This window comes from Coenobita brevimanus, chromosome 56, assembly GCF_032717465.1.
Source record: "Coenobita brevimanus isolate Jiangsu-jjx chromosome 56, ASM3271746v2, whole genome shotgun sequence".
Classification (NCBI taxonomy): Eukaryota; Metazoa; Arthropoda; class Malacostraca; order Decapoda; family Coenobitidae; genus Coenobita; species Coenobita brevimanus.
The window spans coordinates 40,331,377-40,340,652 of NC_137009.1; positions in this window are offsets into that span (position 1 = coordinate 40,331,377).

A 9,276-nucleotide genomic window follows, 5' to 3' on the forward strand; every position below is an offset into this window, starting at 1 on the left:
TTCCAAGTTCGTTCCTTGAAAGGCCTTCCTTATTACTTGCATGATTTTTTCCCTCCTTCCCTCCCCTCCCCTCCCCTCTCCTCCCCTCCCCTTTTTCTCTCCTTTCCTCCCTTCTCCTCCCCTCCCTCTCTTCCCTTCATCTCTTCCTACTTACATACACACACACACACTCTCTCTCTCTCTCTCTCTCTCTCTCTCTCTCTCTCTCTCTCCTCCTCCTCCCTTCTCTCCCACACTTTCTCATTTATCTTTGTCCTTCTTGCGTTCCTTCTTCCTACTCTCTCTCTCTCTCTCTCTCTCTCTCACACACACACACACACACACACACACACACACACACAGACCTGTTGTATGTGTGGCGATTAGACTTAAATGGAAAGAGCATTAGATATAAGAAGAGAGAGAGAGAGAGAGAGAGAGAGAGAGAGAGAGAATCTTGGTCACACACTGGCTGACGCACTGATATGTCTGAGTAGAGAACGTCATGTCTACAACTACACTATTATCCTACCCAAATACCACTACCTCTCTCTCTCTCTCTCTCTCTCTCGTAAGTACATAAGGTACATGTAAGTTCATCGATATGGACTGATATGGGTTTACACAGGAACACGTACATGGCTACATACGTACATAGATATGCTGTATACATTTAAATTAGCCTACACACACACACACACACACACACACACACACACACACACACACACACACTCATAGAGTGAGAGGTTTGTGTAGATGACCTCTCTCACTTCCTCTTCCTTCTCTCTCTCTCTCTCTCTCTCTCTCTCTCTCTCTCTCTCTCTCTCTCTCAACGTCTTTAATATCGTCTTCCTCATTCTCTTGCCCTTGCTTCCTCTCACCCTCCCTTCCTTCTTTCCTCCTCACCTTCATTCTCCTTCCCTCCCTCTTTCTCTCCCTTTCCTCTTTCATTCCTTTATCTTCCCTTCTCCCTCCCTCCATTTTTCTCTCCCTGGCCTCTCCTTCTTCTTTGGTTAGTTTCCCTCCTTGCTTCATTCCTTGCTTCACGTCCTATCCTTCCTTATCCCTTCTGCCTCTCCAATCCCTCTGCTATCCTCTACTCTTCCTCCTTTCCTCCTTCCTTCCTTCCTTCCATCTTTCCTTTTTCCTCTCTTCCTTTCCTTCCTTCTGTCTTCCTTCCCTTCCTCTCCATCCCCTCTACTAACCTCTTTCCTTCTCTTCATCCTTTCCTCCTTCCTTCCTTCCTTCCATCTTTCCTCTCTTCCCTTCCTTCCCTCCTTCTATCTCTTCCATCCCTCCTTATATTCTTTCATTTTTCCTTCCTTGTTTCCCTTCTTTCTTTCCTTCCATCTTTCCTGCTTCCTTATTTCCTTCCTTCCTTTCCTCTTCAACAATACACCTTTCCGAAATTCTCTCTCTCTCTCTCTCTCTCTCCCCCCGTAAATGACCAAATCAAACTGTCCATCTGTGCAAATTAAGCATAAAAAAAACGATGCTCCCAATATGGCAACACTTTGGCGCCAGAAAGTTTGTTTACTTCCGGTCAAGAGGAAATGGCGGGAAAGTGGGGCTGGGTTTGGCGCGAAATTTGACGGATCGATGAGAGAGAAAGAGAGAGTGAGTGAGAGAGAGAGAGAGAGATGAGGCAGGTAATAGTTAATTGAGAGAGAGAGAGAGAGAGAGAGAGAGGAAGCAGGTAAGAGTGAATTGAGAGAGAGAGAGGATCGTAGTAGTAGTAGTAGTAGTTGTAGTATGAGTAGCAGTAGTAGTAAGAGCAGTAGTTAGTATAGTGGTAGTAATGGAGTAGTAATAGTAGTAGTCGATGTGCAGTTATGGTCGCAGTAGTGGTGGTTGTGATGGTAGTGTAGTGGTTGTGATTGTGGTTGTAATGGTGGTAGTTGTGGTTGTGGTCATTGTGGTAGATGTTATTGTTATGCGATTACGTCAACACCACGTGGTCTCTCTCTCTCTCTCTCTCTCTCTCTCTCTCTCTCTCTCTCTCTCAGTACGGTACACAGTGTGGGGTGGAAGGGGGAGGAGAGGGGAGGGAAGGGGGAAGGAGGGGAGGGAAGGGTAGAGGAGAGGGGAGGGAAGAAGGAGAGGAAGGAAGGAAGGAAAGGAGGGGGGGAAGGGTGAGGGAAGGAGTTTTAGTAGTTGTGGTTGTAGTAATGGTAGTAGTTGTGGTAGTTATAGGGAAAGGGGATTAGTAGTGGTAGGTCTGATAGTAGTTGTGGTAGTGGTAGGTGTGATAGTAGTTGCAGTAGTGGTAGGTTTGATAGTAGTTATGGTAGTAATAGGGTTCAGAATAGTTGTAGTACTGGTTGTGGATTTAGTAGTGGCATTAGTGGTTGTAGTAGTAGTGATAGTCGGTATGGTAGTAGTAGTGGTAGTAGTGAGGGTATAGTGGTAGTAGGTATGGTGGTTGTAGTAGTAGTGGAAGTAGGTATAGGGTGTGGTGGTAGTAGTAGTGGTAGTAGGTATGGTAGTAGTAGTGGTAGTAGGTATGGTAGTAGTAGTGGTAGTAGGTATGGTAGTAGTAGTGGTAGTAGGTATGGTAGTAGTAGTGGTAGTAGGTATGGTAGTAGTAGTGATAGTAGGTATAGTAGTAGTAGTAGTAGTAGGTATGGTAGTAGTAGTAGTAGTAGGTATGGTAGTAGTAGTAGTAGTAGGTATGGTAGTAGTAGTAGTAGTAGGTATGGTAGTAGTAGTAGTAGTAGGTATGGTAGTAGTAGTAGTAGTAGTTGTTATTGTTATGCATGACGTCATCACCACGTGGACGCTCTTCCCACACCCGAAGGTACGCAGAGTGGGGAGGGAGGGAGGGGAGGGGAGGGGAGGGGAGGGGAGGGTAAGAGAAAAAGGGTGGAAAACTGATAGTGTGAATGGAAGGGGGGGAGGGAGGGAGGAAAGGGTAGAAAAGGGTGAGGGTGAATGGAAGGGAGGGAGGGGGAGGGAGTGAAGGAACGGGGGGGAGGGCTGAAATTGTGTGTGTGTGTGTGTGTGTGTGTGTGTGTGTGTGTGTGAGGAAGCATACCTATATACATAAACAGAAATTCTCCCTCCCGCTTCCCTGTGTGTGTGTGTGTGTGTGTGTATGTGTGTGTGTGTGTGTGTGTGTGTGTGTGAGGAAGCATACCTATATACATAAACAGAAATTCTCCCTCCCGCTTCCCTGTGTGTGTGTGTGTGTGTGTGTGTGTGTGTGAGGAAGCATACCTATATACATAAACAGAAATTCTCCCTCCCGCTTCCCTGTGTGTGTGTGTGTATGTGTGTGTGTGATGCAACCAAGAAGGAGAGAGGGAGGGAGAGAGAGAGAGGGGGAGGGAGGGAGGGGTAGGATACGCCAATTTACGCAACTTTCCTCTCTCCTTTCTGGGAACTTTGGCCGCTACGCATTCCAGTATCACGTGTGTGCGTTAACTGTGTGTGTGTGTGTGTGTGTGTGTGTGTGTGTGTGTGTGTTACGTTCCTCCTCTGATTCCAGTCCCATGTGACGTCAGAGTTGAAAATTGAATGTTAACACTCCATGTGAATTATTATTATTATTATTTTTGTTATTATTATTATTATTATTATTATTACTACTACTATTATTATTATTATTATTATTATTATTATTATTATTATTACTACTACTACTACTACTATTATTATTATTATTATTATTATTATTATTATTACTACTACTACTACTACTATTATTATTATTATTATTATTATTATTATTATTATTATTATTACTACTACTACTACTGCTATTATTGTTATTATTATTATTATTATTATTACTACTACTACTACTACTGCTACTACTACTACTATTATTATTATCATTATTATTATCATCATCATCATCATCATTATTATCTATCCTTTCATCCATCATCCAATGCTATGTCGCCCCATGAGGAGCGTAGGAACCCAGGGCTAGGCAAGTTGGTCCTGACATTAAGATGAGTGAATTATTATTATTATTATTATTATTATTAGTGTTATTCTTTTAGTATTATCCCCATTGTTATTGCCTCCACCAGCTAATCTGAGCGGGGGTATTGTAATCACCTGTGCAGTTTTGTCTGTGTCGAATCTCAAAAAGTTGCTGTTGGATTGTAGTGTAATTTGTTGGACAGGTGCGCACGGGGGCGAAGGTGCGTTGATGGGATTGTGAGGCGTGACGGGGGTATGCATTGTGTGAGATTGTGGAACAGGGTAGGGGACGACCGTAGAATTAACCCTGTGTGTGTGTGTGTGTGTGTGTGTGTGTGTGTGTGAGAGAGAGAGAGAGAGAGAGAGAGAGAGAGTAAATGAAGGAGAAATAGAGGGAGGGATGATGTTATGAAATGAAAGATATTGAATGAAGGAGGAAGAGAGAGAGAGAGGGAGAGAGTTAATAATATGTAAGAACTGTTTTTTTTATATATACCGGAAAGTTTGAAGGAGAGGGAAGGAAGGAAGGAAGGAGGGGGAGAGAGAGGTAGGAAGGGAAGGAGAGAGAGAGGAAGGAAGGGAGGACAGAAGGAGTACTGGAAGGAAAGACAGAAAGGATTGAAGAAAGGAAGGAGGAAAGTAGAAGAGGAAGGAAGGGAGGATGTGAAAGGAAGGAAGTTGTGGAAGGGAAAGAAGGAAGGAGGAAGAAGAGAAGGGAGGAAGGAAGAGGACAGGGAGAGAGGAATGAATGTAAGAAAAGATGACTACCACAACTACCAACATTACCTCTACCACAACTACCAACATTACCACCACAATTACCATCACAACTACCAACATTACTACCACCACAACTACCAACATTACTACCACCACAACTACCAACATTACCACCACAACTACCAACATTACCACCACAACTACCAACATTATCACCACAACTACCAACATTACCACCACAACTACCAACATTACCACCACAACTACCAACATTACCACCACAACTACCAACATTACCACCACAACTACCAACATTACCACCACAACTACCAACATTGAACCCGGAGTGGAGATAACATTTACTATCTCGACAAGACGGTAGTATCGGTGGAGATAAGAGAGAGAGAGAGGGGGGGAGGGAGGGGGGTAGGAAAGGGAGAGAATACTGTGGGTTGGGAGGGAAGGGGAGAGAGAGAGAGAGACGGCAGGATAAAGGAAGTGAGGAGGGAAGGGAAGATGAAGGTATGGAGGGAGAGAAGGTAGGAAGAAGAGAGGAAGAAGGAAGGAGGAAGGGAGAGACGAAATAGGAAATAAAAACGAGAGAGAGGGAGAGAGCGAGAGAGGGGCAAGAGTGACTGTCAGATGGAGTGAGTGAGAGAGCAACATGGAAAGATAGTGAGTTACTAGGCTGGTTATCTGAGAGAGAGAGAGAGAGAGACAGAGAGACAGACTTATAAAGAGAGATTTAGAATGAAAATCAAATGTATGGTATATAGTTAAGATCTGTAATAGTAAAAAGTAGTAGAGTAGTTAAGACGTATAGTTTATAGTGCAATGATGTGATAGGAAGCGTTAGGAGGAACACACTGAGGTGGTTTGGCCATGTGGAGAGGATGGAGAGTGAGAGACTGACGAGGAGAGTGTATGTGAGTGAGGTGTGGATGTGACAGGAAGCGTTAGGAGGAACACACTGAGGTGGTTTGGCCATGTGGAGAGGATGGAGAGTGAGAGACTGACGAGGAGAGTGTATGTGAGTGAGGTGTGGATGTGATAGGAAGCGTTAGGAGAAACACACTGAGGTGGTTTGGCCATGTGGAGGGGATGGAGAGTGAGAGACTGACGAGGAGAGTGTATATGTGAGTGAGGTGGAGGGGGGCAGAGGGAGGGGGAGGCCGAGGATGAAATGGAGGGATGGCGTGGAGAGGTGTATGAGAGAGAGAGGGTGTGTGAATTGGGAGCAGGGCAGTGAAATGGCGAGGGACAGGGTGACGTTGAGGCGATTTGTTTGTGGCCACCCCGTATAAGGGATTAAGGCGTCTGGCAGTAGATAGATAGATAGATAGATAGTACAGGTAATGCATGTAATCAAGTACCTCCCCTACATGTGTACAGCAAGATAAGCACAGGACTAGAGTGTTCTACAGTACACGTAAGGGCTACTAAGCACATTGAGTACATTCTTTTCCATTACACAGTACCTCGTGGACTGGATGTACCCATTCACTACGATGACGTGGAGGAGAGACTGACTGGGAGAGCGTTATGTATGTGGGAGGGGGAGGCCAAGGGTGAGATGGAGGGATGAAATGGAGAGAGACATGCTACAGGGAGGGTGGGATGGAAGGGGAGATGGAGGCATGGAGAGTGAGAGACTGACTGGGAGAGCGTTATGTATGTGGGAGGGGGAGGCCAAGGATGACATGGAGGAGTGAAATGGAGAGAGACATGATACAGGGAGGGTGAGATGGAAGGAGAGATGGAGGGATGGAGGGGTGTGTGAGTTGGAGGGAGGACAGCCAAATAGCGAACTGGGTGACTTGGAGGCGATTTGTTTATGGCCACCCCTTACGGGATTAAGGCGTCTGGCTATAGATAGATAGGTAGGTAGGCAGATAGATAAACAGGGAGTTAGATCGGTAGGTAGATAGATAGATAGATAGATACTGAGTATAGATAGATAGGCAGGTAGATAGATAGATAGCTGGGTAGGTAGGTAGGTAGATAGATAGGTAGGTTGGTTGGTAGGTAGGTAGGTAAGTAGATAGATAGATAGGCAGGTAGGTAGATAGACTGGTTAATATCCCTTTATTACTTTATTTATGCAGTGTATGGCCATATTAAAATGACTTAAAAACAGAAGAGGACAGCATGGTGTTATAAGCAAAATAAATCGCTTAGGAAGAGGTGCTAGGGAGCTTCCTTAATCCGGCGACCATGAGAGGGGCGGTAGTGTCAGTAGGGAAGTACCGTAACATATCCACAGTAGCGATTTACTCTGCATCAAATGTGTTATGGATGAAAATGATGTTAAAACGATGAAAGTAGAAGAATGTTAAGATATAGCATGTAAAATGAGTCGCTTAAGAGTGGGTGTTGCGTAGCCTCTGCCCATTATAATTATCAGGTGGAGAGGGAGAGGGAGAGAGAGAGAGAGAGAGAGAGGGAGAGAATTTTATGATGGAGGGTAGCTAGGGATGTAATTAAAAGACTGTAGTGAATATTGAAGAATAGATAGATCTAGATAGATAAATAAATAGACTGATAGATATATAGACTGATAGATGGAGGAGTGGATGTGTGTATGTATGTGGGATGTGTGTATGTATGTGTATATGTATGTGGGATGTGTGTATGTATGTGGGATGTGTGTATGTATGTGGGATGTGTGTATGTATGTGTATATGCACGTGGGATTGTATGTGTGTGAGATGTGTGTATGTATATGGGATGTGTGTAGGCTACAGTATGTGTGGGATTTGTGTATGTATGTGTATATGTATGTAGGATGTGTGTATGTATGTGGGATGCGTGTATGTATGTCTATATGTATGTGGGATATGTATGTGTGGGATGTGTGTATGTATGTGGGATGTGTGGATGTATGTGTATATGTATATGGGGTGTGTATATGGATGTGTGTATGTATGTGGAATGTGTGTATGTATGTACGTTTGTGTGTACCGGAAGTGGGTTTCTTATTCACCCACTGACTCACCTCTCTCTCTCTCTCTCTCTCTCTCTCTCTCTCTCTCTCTCTCTCATTTTGCAGCCAGTATTGCTAAAGATGTTGAATAATTCTCTCTCTCTCTCTCTCTCTCTCTCTCTCTCTCTCTCTCTCTCTCTCTCTCTCTCATGTCCGTGGTAGTGGTAGTAGTGGTGGTGGTGGAGGGAAGGAGTGTGTGCGTAGAGGAGGAGGGAGGGATAACGAAGGAGTGAAGGAAAGAGGGAAGTTGTTGAGAAGGGAGGAAAGGAAGGTGGAGGGAGAGGGTGAGGAGGGAGAATGAGAGTAAGGGTGGCGAGATGAGAGGGAGGGAGGGAGGGAAGGAGAGAAGAGGGAGAATAAGAGGGGGAGGGAGTAGGCTAGAAGGAGAGGAGAGAGATGGAGGGAGTAGAAGGCGAGGAAGAGAGGTAGAAATGGGGAGGGAGGGAGAAGGAGAAGAGAGGGAGGGAGAAGGATAGGGGAGGGAGGGGGAGGGGGAAGAGGGAGGGAGGGAGGGGGGTACCAAGGACACCCCCTCCCCCCACAGTATCCAAAAGTTCACTTAGAATTGAACTCTGATGGCAATCCCTCATTTCACCTCCTCCTCCTCCTCCTCCTCCTTCTTCTTCTTTTTTTCTGGTGTCTCAATGATTTGATCCAGTACCATCCACTCATCTGATAGTTTGATTTTCCTCAGCTCATTCAGTACCATCCACTCATGTCATGGTTCTCTTAAACTCTCATTACCATCCCGTCACTTGCTTGTCATTCTTATTTTTAGATCTGGTGTCGGCCAGTTATTTTATTCAGTACCATCCACTCATCTGATAGTTTTATCTTAACCCCTTCGGTACCATCCACTCATCAGTTTGTCACTCATATTTTTAGCTGTAACTTCGCCCAGTGATTTTGTTCAGGGTAAACACAGTATCCACTCACCCTCTGAGTACCATCCACTCACCTGATAGTTTTATTTTCGTAACCCCGTTAAGCACCATCCATTCATTTGTTTTATGGAAGTGAAGTAGATATGTCAGTGAGGACAAAGTTGTGATAGTTAATGTTAGGACAATTTTAAGTTTAGAAATTTAAGCCTACATTCACCCCCCCCTCTCTCTCTCTCTCTCTCACACACACACACACACACACACACACACACACACACACACACACACACACATGATTTTTCCGTATCCTGGAAAAAAAGAATTCTTCATTTTCGTATCGTTTCGTGTCGTATATATAAATGCTCCAACATTCTTGCATGCGTCGGCCATGGTCACTTAATGGCGGCTCCACGCTGCTCGATCTCTGGCAGCCTCCCTGTTCAGTCCCTTATCCCTGAGGTCACACTTTATGACCTCGTTCCAGGTCTTTTTCCGTCTGCCTCTCGCAACCCTAACCCCAGAGTTCACACTACATACCTTCAACATTCAATGGTCAGCCTCCATTACTGTCATTATTATTATTATTATTATTATTATTATTATTATGGTTACTACTACTACTACTACTACTGTTGTTATTGCTATTATTATTATTATTATTATCCGACTAGGAGGTATGTTTTCACCCGTTTGTTTCTCAGTTTGTCTGTCTGTCACCAGGATTACTCAAAAACTAAACCAGAATTTTGTACCAAACTTGGTGGGTGGGTAGGCCAA